The 12697-nt window shown below is 41.5% G+C and overlaps 1 protein-coding gene across 3 annotated transcripts in view; it reads left to right on the top strand.

Annotated features, from left to right (window-relative positions):
• The window catches only part of plekhg5b (pleckstrin homology domain containing, family G (with RhoGef domain) member 5b), a 78940-nt gene that overhangs the window by 37021 nt on the left and 29222 nt on the right, over positions 1–12697 (top strand). Inside the window, exon 1 of one of the 3 annotated variants that reach the window (XM_063464385.1) lies at positions 5416–5503. The exons of the other annotated variants lie outside the window; for them this stretch is intronic. The gene's annotated coding sequence lies outside the window, so the exon portion shown is untranslated. Of the gene's footprint in view, positions 1–5415; positions 5504–12697 lie in introns of those variants that run through there. 3 annotated transcript variants of the gene reach the window in all.

Here is a 12697-nt window from a genome sequence, read left to right as displayed (position 1 = left end):
AGCTCAGGGTAGTGGCTGGAAGAATGAGATGTCAAGTGTGAAAGTCCAAGGTGTGATTTATTTGGAGAGTAGACTAGAGTCAGCACTCCTTCACATCGAAAGAAGTCAGTTGAGATGGTTTGGCCATGTGTTTTGGGTGTCTCCGGTGACTCCTGGATGAGTTGTTTCAAGCGTGTCCTATTGCAGCGGTCCCCAACCTTTTTTGCGCCACAGACCGGTTTGTGTCCGACAATATTTTCACGGACTGGCCTTTAAGGTGTCGCGGATAAATACAACAAAATAAAACTAGTACCGGTACCGAAAAAAAGAAGATTTATTCATAACACACGTGAAAAGACCCAGGAAAACCGAGTTAACGAAAAAGACGATAACAAAATAACGCTAAAAACCGATAAAAATCCTGAAAACCATACATTTCACACCCGAGTCTCAAGTCTCGCGGCCCGGTACCAAATGACTCGGGGGCCCGGGGGTTGGGGACCGCTGTCCTATTGGGTATGAGTCACCCTGGGGGCGATGCAGAACATGCTCACGAGACCCAGAACACACTAGAGAGAGTCTCTCTTAACTGGTTTGGGAACATGACCTGGACCAGTGGCAGTAATTGGATGGTTGATGGATGGAGGATTGGATGGATGGATTCTTGTACAGATGATTGGATGGATGAATGACTGGATGACCAAAGGAGTGTCTCTACCAAATGGCTATATGAACAGCTGCATGCTGAGGCAAGAAACTGGGTTAATGAAAGTAGTGCGAGTGGTTCCCTGTCCTCATAATCAGCTGATTTTGTACAGTCCCTTTTGTGTCTTTAATAAAGACCTGACCATTTTTATCCTCATACTATGATGGCTTGTAACTAAAAATATTCAAAGTACATAGGTGTCTTTTAAATTTTGCATTTTTTAATTCATATTATTTTTTCACTATTTTAAGCCCTCATTGTTTCATAAGTATAGGAGATATCCACATGATCAAGATCTGTTAAAAATTGCAACCGGATACCTTTTACATCCACCCCATATGTCACAGTCTAAAGCAAAAATGTTCTTTCTTAGGCAAATCTGAGCAGCAATATCATAGGATATGTCAGAAACAATAATTATCATATTGGATATTTGATCTACTTTCTGGTAATTCAATGGAGAAAACATCAAAGTGTGTTTGGGGTAAATGTTTAAGGATCATATCACCATGCGGGAAAGGTGGTGGATCAATACAAGTTGTGGCTTATTGAAAGGCCACATTTTTCCCATATGTTGTTATCAGAGTCATCATCTAGCTTCTGTATCAAAATAACCTTCTAATATAGTCTGTAAAATATAAAGCTTTAATATGGAGAAACAACGCATTTGAAAATATCACACTGATTAAACAACTTTAACTCCTGAGGTCCATTCACTTTGAGCACAAAGGAGAAGATGGGTTGTAAAGAATCAGCTGATTCTTAATTTTTCACACAGACTAGAGTATGGATGCGATGACGGTGAAATGTGGAAAAAAGCAAAAGCCCATCGACGTGGCTCGGTGGAAAGAAAATCAGCGTAATGGACATTCAGCAAAAACAAACAAGGTGGACAATGACTTGTGTGTCTCTGTCCATACATTGTCTCCACAGGAAGTGCAAACACTAGTTTGTGTGTGTAGGGGGATTAGGGACAGCAGTTCAATCCCATCCAAGAGGTTCCCAGTCAGGAAACACCATTGCAGTGGACTGGGGAATAACAGGAAGAGGGTACCTACCTGACTGACGCTCCTATGGAAACGGTTGACCAATTTAGCCTAGCTTCAAAGCGTTAGGAAAAGGCCTAGAGTGTAGAGATGGGATGGGAAAACAACCCCCACACCTCCCTTGCATGCGAAGAGTCTTCTCAAGGCAAATCCTGCTAATTAGTGGTTGTGAGTGTTTTGAGAATGTAAACAACCGCTGCTTAATGAAATGCTTTGAGAGTGGCAGTCAGCACAGCTTAGTTAGAGAGGCGATAATAAGCTTTGAAAAATCTCTAATTTAATGTGTGTTATTATGGCTGTGGAAGCATGTAATGCTTGCTCTCTACATCGCTCTCAATTGAAGCCAGACACGAAACTGGAACTTCCAGCAGCATCACGAGTGAATTATTGGTCTTTTAATCTTTTCTTTTTCCTTACGTGTCTTTTTTTCTTCTTCTCGCTGACTTGCTTTTCTTTGTTAGCTTAATGCTCACATTTCCCTTCCTTTTGTCCTCTTTATTTAGCAACTGCCTTGAAGATTTAAAGAAATAAAATCGGGGCTTACAGTTATTGAAGGGTTAATGCTAAGGGTAGGCATCAAGGGAAGGCCACTGAAGTCCTCTCCCTATACAATGGCACTTCTGGGTACCTCTGCTATCCACTCTTAAATATAGCCTCCCCCTGATTAACGCTGACAGCGGGGGGTGGCGGAGATGATAAAGATTCAACAGGTCGCCTTGTTTTGAAGTTGTGAGAGAAGAAGAGGTGGAGTTTGTGTATTGTGACCTACCCACTTGACCAATCGATCCTCACCAAAGTCTACCCTTGCATCTCTTGTGCCCCCCCCCCCCCCCCTCCCACCCGAGCCTCAGGGGTCTTGAATTTTTTTTGCGAGCTGGCTAATTGTGGGGGATTTAAACATGGCTCATCTCAGATTAACCTGAATGACAACAGAACAGAGAGTAGTGGGCTGAGTGTTTGTGGTCAGTGCAACAGACTGTAACAGGAAATTTAGGCTGTAAATCTCACATGCTGTTACACTACAAGCCCACACAAGGCTTCACCCTCCTACACATACCGCACCAAACTAGGGCTACAAGTAATGACTGTTCATTGCACACTATTAATAATTTGTTTGGTCACTAAATGTCAGCAGTCCAAACCTTTAAAAAAAAAAAAAAAATGAACCAGGGATTTTTTTTTCCTCCTAAGAGGCCAAAGAGAGGACTCGTTGATTTGAAACAACAAACAAAAAACTGACACAAAAAAAGTAGCACGTCATAGCTGTTAATCCACAGATTCCATCCATTTATTTTCTTAACTGTTTGTCAAGTTTAGCTGTACCCCAGCTGAAACAGGGTGACACGCTGCCAGTCTAACACAGAGTGAAAGACATTGATTCACACCTACAGCCAATTTAGAATAACCAATTAACTTAAGCCCACTAACTAACCTGACTTTGGACTGTGGGAGGAAGTTAAAGTATCTGGAGAAAACCCACAAAGATCCACATAGAACATGAAAAGTCCACACAGAAAGCCTCAGCTAGCCAGTGGATTTGAACCCAGGGTTTCTTGTGAGACAGTACTAAACACTGCACCAGTGCGCCACCTACTAATCTGCAGATTACCTTTAATTAATTAATCAGTTAAGAAAGAAAGGCTCCACAGTGAAGTGGTTTAAACAAGCCAAAGATCCCTGGTTTGATTCCAGGCAGACCCAAATCCCTTTGGGGTTGTGTCAGGAAGGGCATGAGACGTAAAAATCTGCCAAACCAAACATGCTACCTGCTGTGGCCGTCCTTTGTGAAAAGGGAGCTGCCAAAAATAATTAATTAGTTAGGACACAAGTCATGTTTTAACAGGCCAGAATTCATGCTGTGAGATAAAATCAAGAAGAAATTCCTAAACCGTTTCTCAAATATTTGTCACTTTTTCTCTAAAGCGACTGAAACTGACTAGCAAAATTACTGTAAACAGTTGACTGCTGCAGACTTTCTGTTTTAAATTCGTCTTCAAACTTGAGTTGAGAGAAACCGGCTGATGTCACTGTGACGTAATCCGGGTTATTTTTTTCACGCAGATGTTTCTCGGGAGTAACAGGATACCTTGTACATGTGGTTTACCCGTCTGAGCACTCAGAGGAGCCATCTAGTGATCTCATGGCTTTGACATATAAACATAGGGGATTGTCCCTTTAAAAACTTCTCAACTTTAAAAGATGACAAAAAGAATTGGGAAAATGTGTGATACCTGAATATCTTTTGCTGTTTTGTTTTTGATTTCCTGTCTCCTTTATCTGTTTTTTTTTGTTTTTTTTTCCCCCCCCTAAAACTGATCTAGACTGAACAAAAGGGAGCCGTGAACGTAGGTTTAAAAGTGTGCCGATGGCAATGTTGACAGATTTACTTCCTTTTCCTCCCCCTGGTCAGCACTTTGGAAAGAAACCAAGCTCAACTCCCTCATTTGACCTTCTGCCCCTGTGGGGTCAAAGTTCAAATTAAGTTCTAAATCAAGCTGGGGAGCTGAGCTTAGGCACGAAGAAGCAGCTATTCTGTAATTTGCCCGTTTAGTTCGATGGTGAAACCTCAGCTCGTCTGATGGAAAATCAATCCGCTTCTCAGGGGGAAAAAGACGAGTTTAAGTGTGAGTTTACATGAGTCAGCCTGGATGTGTGTCAGCTTGTTGGGTGAGAATGAGTAGATGGGGTGGGGTTGATTATTTCTGTCTGTGTGTCTGCTGTAGTAAAGAGAGTGAGGCTCTCAGCTTTGTCACACTCTGTCGATCCAGCCGTGTGTCGTATCAACAGCGTCACCCTGAAACTCTGAATTATTTTAGGAACTAGAAAAACTTAAATTATACAGCAAGTTCAGTTCACTTTGGGACTAAAACTTTCACCACCTGCTGCCTATCGGACGTTGGAGATATCGATCTGTTACCTTTGCTGAGGAGTGGAGTTTTTCTATGGCAGGTAAAGATAACGTAGATTGTTTTTCTTAGATTTTGCGGTGATGGTGCTTTTAAGTTTTCCTTTTTGTTAGATAAGTTTGTGAAATACTCGTCCCAGAACAGCTGGGAGAAATGCGCTGCTTTAGCAGTTTGAATTCACGTGGGGCTTTATCTGGACATTATCGCTTTCACTGGCTGATTTTTAATTAATGGTTTATTTTGTCTAGTCAAAATAAACTCAATGTGTTGAATTCATTATATGGGAATAAGCAAACTTATCTCATTTGAGTAGTTTTTGGACTTCTTTGCTTGACAAATGAATGATATGAGGAATTAATGACTTCAAAGTGGGCAGACCTTCAGTTACAGTTTTCTTTCTGGGCAGTACTTGTCTTATTTCTGCCTGTAGGTATCATCTACATCTGTGCAGACCAGCACTTTAAGTCTGTTTTTCCTCGTATGTCTGCATATTTCACATCTGCTTCTTATATCAACAGACCAGTGTACACCCTGGCACCCACCGCTGTTCTCTCCTTTCCATATTCTTTATACCAAACTGGAAGTGGTTTCCAAATAATCAATTTCCAAGTCGTATTCGGAACATCTTGCATCCAAATCAGCATTCATTGAAAGTTCTCATTTCACTTGGAATAGCCAGTTCTCTCCCCCCCCTCTCTCACTTCCTCCTTTTTTGGTCTTGCTCACCGCCCTCCTGTCTATCCCGCTCTCTTCTCCTGCCCTGAAGCTATGGATCGGAAGGCTGGTTACGTCATAGTCAGCCAGCATTGACTGAGACAGCAGTCAGTACACTTGACTTTGTCCAAGCAGAGAGAGAGCAGCTGCTGGTGAGTGGTGTTTTTCTCATGAAGTTGTATTGATGGTCTTGAATGGTGAATGGTGTCGAGCCTGTCATTTAGTTCTTCATCTCTAAGAGGATTTATTGGTGTTTTTCTTCTCACGAGGCATGCGTTTTATTTTATTGTGTTTTTTGTTTTTTCCTCATTGACAGCATAGTGACAGTAGCATGTGTCATCTGGGTTTCCTGTAAATATTTGACCGAGTAGCAGAAGTTGGGGTCAGCTGCGTTTCCGCTGAAGACAGTCAGATAATTTGATTTCAGTCAGTTTAGCTCACTTTAATGTTCTTTTAAACTAATACAGCCTGTAAGGGAGATGAAAAAAGTAGGAGTTTTTAAAGTGTTGGCATTCTTGTTTTTTTGGCGGAGGGAGCTTTAGTAAAATGAGCTGTGAAAAAATGAGGAGGTAATATTTTTCTTGGGCAAACTTCATTGCATGTTGAAACATAACTTTCTCTGGAATGCGTTGTCTGTTTTACCCCCAAAAAAGAGTTGCCGTATTTCCTGTGAGCATGTTTGTTCCTGAGTCTGTTACTTTCAGTGGCAAACTCGGAGAGCCGTGTGCTGACAGATGAACCTTTGGATCTCATTCCGCCTTTAGATGGTTTGTCTGGTGCTCTGCTGTACGTGATATGGGGAAATGATAAAGGAAAGCGTGTTGATGCATCCCCAAGTCAGTCATTCACAGAATAGTTAATGAATATATGGAAACAGCACCCAATATAATTTGTATACATTCTAATCTAATCTGTTACCAGAAGAGGAAGTGGAAATGTATTTTTCTTGTTTTCCTTGTTGTGGCAATATAAATAATGTTCATGTGTTAGTAATACAGAATAGGCCCATTTATTCTAAATGGCTATATGTAATCTGGGAAAACCCAGTCCTTGTTCATCATGTGTCACTTTGCAGAGGAGGATGATACTAAGAAATACTGTATACAGTTACTGGTATCTCCAGTCTGCAGTGAGAATCTAAATGACCCTGATAAAAAATATTGTGAAATGTCTACTTTTGGCGTAATTCAGCTTAATTTAGACTTTATTAATCAATTTAAGTGGCGATCTGACACAAGAGCATTGACAAAACAACGTTTGTGGTGAAGGAGGAGGGGGGTAAGTCAGCCAGATGATCATACAAGCTTATTTTGAAGAGAAAACACGTTAAAGTGATTACCCAAACTCTCTGGTGTAAACATCCACCACAGTTTACAGACAGACTTCCTGCTTCATCTGAGATCTGCTGTACTTGCCATAGCTGAGCAAACATTTCATATTCCTGCGGTTGATTGTTGTGCCTGCACTCCTAGTTTTATCTCAAACTTAAGATAAACTGAATAAACTGTTTACTTTATTGTTAATGGAGCTCTTACGAGACCAATGTTCGATATCGCAAGGTGCAACATTTGGTTTAAAGGTGGAGTTTGCATGTTTTTTCCGAGCACTCATCCCAGTGTCCAAAGAAATGCTTGGTAAATAAACTGGTGATCCTAAATTGATCATAGGTGTGATTGTGTCTCTCTGTGTTGACCCTGCAGTACACTGGGTTTACCCCACTTTTTGCTCAAGCACCGCATTTTTCCTTTGCATTTTGCTTTAAAGGTTTTTTCACTGCATTCTAGATGATTTTTGCCATTTCTGTCTTATGTCCAGTTCTTATTCTGAGAATCTTGCCATGTTTGTTTTACTTTTATTCCGCCGCCCAAGCAGCTGCAGTGTCGTAACAGTGATGTCCACTCCAAATTGGTCTATATTGCCCCAAAGACAGAGTGCTATACACAATCAGTGGGAGTTAACATTTCCTTATTCTCTTAGAAATCTTTGGCATAACAAAGATCTGCAAAAGGTTTTCCAGTGGCAGTGTGAATGTCAGAGGCGTACATAAGTGTCTCATTTTAAAGAGTGCCAAATAAACTCCTGTTTAGAAGATGTCGGCAGGGTATTTCCTTAGTATGTCAGGAAGGAGTTGGCAGATCATGTCACACTGATTTTTTATTTTCCCTCACTGGATAGTAATTTGCTTTTACTTTCACTTTCACTGGTTGGTTGGATTTAGGAACTAAATACTGTGTTTCATAATATCAGTACTTTGGGCCAGCTTAAATGTGATGCCAAGGATTCCTTTTATGAGTGTCTGCATGCAAGTTAGGGGTGAGACCCTTCCCACTTCTGCTATGAAACCAGTGCATCATTGCATAGATCCTAGCATGAGTTTGACAAAATGGCAGTATCAGATGCTCTGGGAATGAGAACAGGCTAATTCGTTATTGCTCCTACAGGGACTTTCGGCTGATGAGAACTTTTACTTCTTCCCAGAAACATGCAGCTATAGACTTCTTCTGCTATTTATAGTATTTTACAACATCTTAAAAAAAGAAAAGGCCCTTTTTTTCCCATCACCATTTTAGAAATCGCATAACCTTTCTATAAAATTAGGACAAATCATGGACCATGTGTCATTGTTCTCAAAAGGACTGCAAACAGAATTTCTGAACATCCATCTAAAGATCCTAAAGTGACCTTCAACTTTTTTGCTGTGGATGAAAACCCTTGGCAGGTGTCTGGTTTTTAAAAGTGTTTAAAAATGTTGGCATGGAGAAGCTAAGTACCTACATCCGATAAAATTTCAGTTAACTGAATTAAAAATGATTCAGCTGATTTGCTGACAGTTACTAGTTTTAAGTAGTAAAACTGCAAACACAGTAAAAGTATAAATGATCACTTCTACCTGTCCACTGGTTAAATGGGCAGTATGTCATGTAGGGGTCATTAGGCTGTATATCTTTGCTTTTATTGTTTTATTTCCACTTGCCTTTGCATGACATCATCCCTTGTTAACTGCTTCTCCTGCTTGCACTTGATCTTTGTTTAGTGAATGAGTACCATCACCAGAATTTACCACTGTCGGCCTTTTTATGAGTATACATAAGTTTGGCGAACACACGGTTTCGCTCTTGCTCTCTCTTTCTCACACATACACACTTGGGCTCTCTCTTGGAAAGATGTAACACAACAAGTGCCTCTGTTTGAGTAAATCCATATGTGTGCAAGGCGTCAGGACTGTACTGTACCACGGTGAGGGAGAGTCTCTTAATGAGGAACAGGCGTGCAGACAGGCAGACAGTCGTGTTGCATAAGGGCCGCAGTAAAAAACCGGGGCCTGGCTATCCTCCTCCGCCCCCTTTGCTTAGCCAGAGGACAGATGGCAGCAGAAGAAAGCGAGCCAAGGAGCAGCAGCAGCGGCAGCGGGGCTCTCCAATGGCACTCCTCAACAGATGCATTGTTTATTTATTGAAAAATAAATCAGACGTGGGCCTGGCCTGCCCAGGCTACCTCTTTGATCTCCTGCAGCCTTACTCTGTGCTGTTTTCAATCCCACCTACTGGGCCACAGCTAATGGCAACTCTGTAATGTTTAGGAAAGTAGGCCCACTCCAGCATACACAGGGAGGCCCTATGGGGCTGTGTGCTTTAGTCCCGAGAGGACAATGAAAGGGGGCTCTTAAGACAAAGGTACTGAAAAAGAAACGCAGCTTGATAAAAAGAACACTCATTCTTCAGACATCTGAACTTATCCTTCATGCTTAATTTGGTAGCTGATATTGTATTTTTAGTTAGAGCTGCATGTGGCTATAATACTATGAGTAGCATGGGCAAAAGCACCTGGCATAATCTGATTAAGTTTTTTTTTTAAACTGGGATGTAAGGAATGCTTAAAGGTGTGAAGCTGGAATCAGAGACTGAATATAGCAGAGGGTTAGATTCTCTTTTAAAAAGGGAGGCTAGTTTATAGGTGCCTTAAATCAGCGTTATTTCTAATGGCCAGGAAGGGATGACCCCTCTGGTTGCATAAATTGTATAGAGGGCTATAGGAAAACAACACTTTGCTTTCCCTTGGTTTCTCAGTCAGATCCACCTCTGCCTCAGTCTCTGGTGCAGATGACAATGGCTGAAATGCTCAGGTTGAGTCTTAGAGGCACGACTTCACAAACCAATAGGTGATCTCCCCAATAGGTGATCTCACAGATTCCCTTTCTGGGTCTCACAAACCCTACAGGAGGGATGGAGCACTATTTTTCCTCATTTGATGTTTTGATAATAGTCAAACTATTATAAACCAGTGCTCCCAAATCTCCCATAGGTGTTCAGTCGACTAATTCACACCATCTTGCTCTGTAGATGGGAGCAGGATAAAATGATCAGTTAGAAAAACGTTTTAATTTGCAGTGACCCGTTCCACAAAGGGGGCAAGTCGGTTATCTTTGATTAACCAGTGGATCCCCTCATAGTAGCAGCAGAGGATTCAGATTATATAATAACTGCTTGTTTGAACTACAGCAGCTCCATGTACTTCATTTCCCAGAGAAAGTAGGGTACACTTGTGTTTGTGTAGTGTCTTGTATTTATGCAGACAGGTCAAACATTAGTACATAAGTGTATTTGACTGTAAAAAAATCAGACAGTGGCTATCTGCCTTTAAGCCTTAGACTATGAACCACGGGTGATGCGTTCTTGTGTCTGAGTTACCTTTAATTAGTTTGATGTTCTAGACTGTGTGAGTTCATCTGGCCAAAGTCTGTCTGGATGTTTAACTGACTTAAATGCAGTCGCAGTATTTGAACAAGACTGTGCATGACTATTGCTGGTCTGGTGCTAACCAATCATTTGTGTGCGTAGGTGTGCTTATTGAGATGCACTTGAGCATTTTTTCCTTCCGTGTTTTTGTAAAAGGGGGGGCCGGAGTGTGGGGGTGTTCACAGCTGGAAGAAGGTGAGAGGTTGACTTGTAGCAGGATTATCCAGACCAGCCCCATAACTGATGAGCAGCGGTGTTGAGGCTAACATAACTGACTGCGGAGGAGAATCTCGACCAGCTGCTGTATCAGTCAATGCGTGCATGTCAAGACAGGACCTTAACACAGCTTCTTCTGTGGGAGTGGAACGATGGTAAGCATCAAAGTTGGCGTGTGTAATTAAACACACTGCACATAGATGTCACCTGCAATCTCAACAAACACTGGAGTGCAGTGAGCTCCTTCACTGTCTGACAGAAGCTTGACCTCGAACAATACATTCAACTTAAACAAACAGTGTTATGCATTATACCCAATATGAAGCATACAGTGTTTTTGTGTTGATTCAGGCTACCTTTGATTCCATGTTCTCTATAGTGTGTGTGTGGTGGTGGACAGGCTGGGGTGGGGGGTGGTTGATGACAACCACTTTGAACAATGATAGGGAGTTGAGTTTGTTCTATGGGTGTGGGCACCACTGTTACAAACAGCCATGTCTGTCGGTGCAGTAGAAGAGTGTTGTGTAGGAATAGGCAATGAAAAAATATGTTTTATTCCTTTGGAGCTATGTGTTTCTCTCAGATGCAGAAAGTTTACATGTATTACATAAGCCTATCTAAATCTTACCCCTCTGTGCACTCACATATCCACCCTGGAATATACACACACTCTAAAAGTAAAACAACATTTATTAAATGGGACTTATTATACCCATTTTATATTCCCAGCTCAGTTGATTTATTCTTAAACACCTTAAGATACTGCCCCTCAATTCATCCACTGACTGAAACAAGCCATTTAAGTTGTATTTCCACATCTTTTAAGATGGTGAATCTCAAACTGTGAGGGATAAAGCCACTGCAGCTGGGACATCAATGACAAGAGTGAAGAGAAAGGATGAAACAAAAAAAAACAACAACCTAAAACTGTGTTTAATGATTTCTAAAAGTTGTGTGGTATAGGGTGTGAACTTTTTTCTGTCATCTGATGTGTGGCATGCCAGAAAAACTGCTGCTTTCAGTCAGCTTTATTTTGATTGGCTGCCCCTCGTCAACAGATGGTTTGAATAGCAGGTGGGACGAGGATTTCTGCCCATAGCCGGAGCTGTGTGTGAGAGATAAGCATGTTAGTCAAAGAGAAGGGATATTTCTGAGCCAAGAGTGGAAAAAACTGCCTGAAAACGAATGTTTGTGGCCATTTTTTAATATGAGCATCCGCCACTGTAAAAGCATATCCATCCATCCATTCGCTTCTGCTTATCCCTTTCAGGGTCGTAGGGGGTGCTGGAGCCTATCCCAGCTGTTTTAGGGCGAGAGGCAGGGTACACCCTGGACAGGTCGCCAGTCTGTTGCAGGGCTAACACATAGACCCAAGGCTAACACATGTGTTATCCCTGTAAAAGCATATATGACAGAAAAAATAAAAGCATAACGGGTCTCCTTTTTATTTCTTCTTCTGGGTGTCTAACAAATGTCTTCTTGAAGCTGTTAACACTGCTCCCTGCTTTCAATTGAAAAATATCAGAAAACACAACTTCCTATTATTAACCCACAGTAGCTTTTGGTTTCATGTTACAAAAATGTTTTGCTTTTGCCTCGGGGTTAATGCACTCCTTTTGAACTTGTGTCTGTACTGGGTCTAGCCTGTTTGAGGGTGCCTCAAGGAATGCTTGAAGACAGTCATGCATGGTTCCCATGGTAAAGCCCGCCTGTGCGCTGCTCTTTAAGTTACCAAGACGTATGCGTCCGAAACCAGCCGATGAGTCATTTTAAACAGGATTCCCTTCTAAGAATAAAAGACATTGTGTGAGAACAATTCTGACAAAGCACAAAGCTCAACTTGCTGGCTCAACTCTTTTGAAGTGTGGTGTCAACTCTGACAGGCGACAATAAGGGTGGGATTAATTAACGCTGTACTTTCAGCGACTTCAAACAGTACTTGTGGTTTTACAAGCGCCGGTACACCGCACATGAGGACGAACAGACTGATTTGGCAAACGCACAGGACATTTGGTTATAGCAGCGCACGTGTCCTCTCGGAGCTTTTTCAATTCAAACCATCCGGGGCTGTCTACTGTGCAGTGGATGAAACATTCCTGAACAGGGTTACACTGGGCCAGGGTCTGTGATTAAAAACAAAAATCACTCTGTAGCACCACTGATGATCACTGATTTGTGTTTTTGTAGATGAATTGGATAGACTGGTGTAGTCTTCTATCAAGTTTTAAGCTTATCAACGTAATAAGTAACTCTTCTTTTTTGTATTTATAATGTAAGATGGGTTTAGTTTTTCTGAATAGCTGATAGATTCCCATTAAACTCCACCTCCTAATGACACTTACACAACAAAACTAGGATTAGTCTTTTTCCCCCTCTTCTTTCAGACCACACAGA

The sequence above is a fragment of the Pelmatolapia mariae genome, linkage group LG20, assembly GCF_036321145.2.
Source record: "Pelmatolapia mariae isolate MD_Pm_ZW linkage group LG20, Pm_UMD_F_2, whole genome shotgun sequence".
Classification (NCBI taxonomy): Eukaryota; Metazoa; Chordata; class Actinopteri; order Cichliformes; family Cichlidae; genus Pelmatolapia; species Pelmatolapia mariae.
The sequence above is the reverse complement of the archived record's forward strand: the minus strand, read 5'-3'. Positions and strand labels throughout refer to the sequence as shown.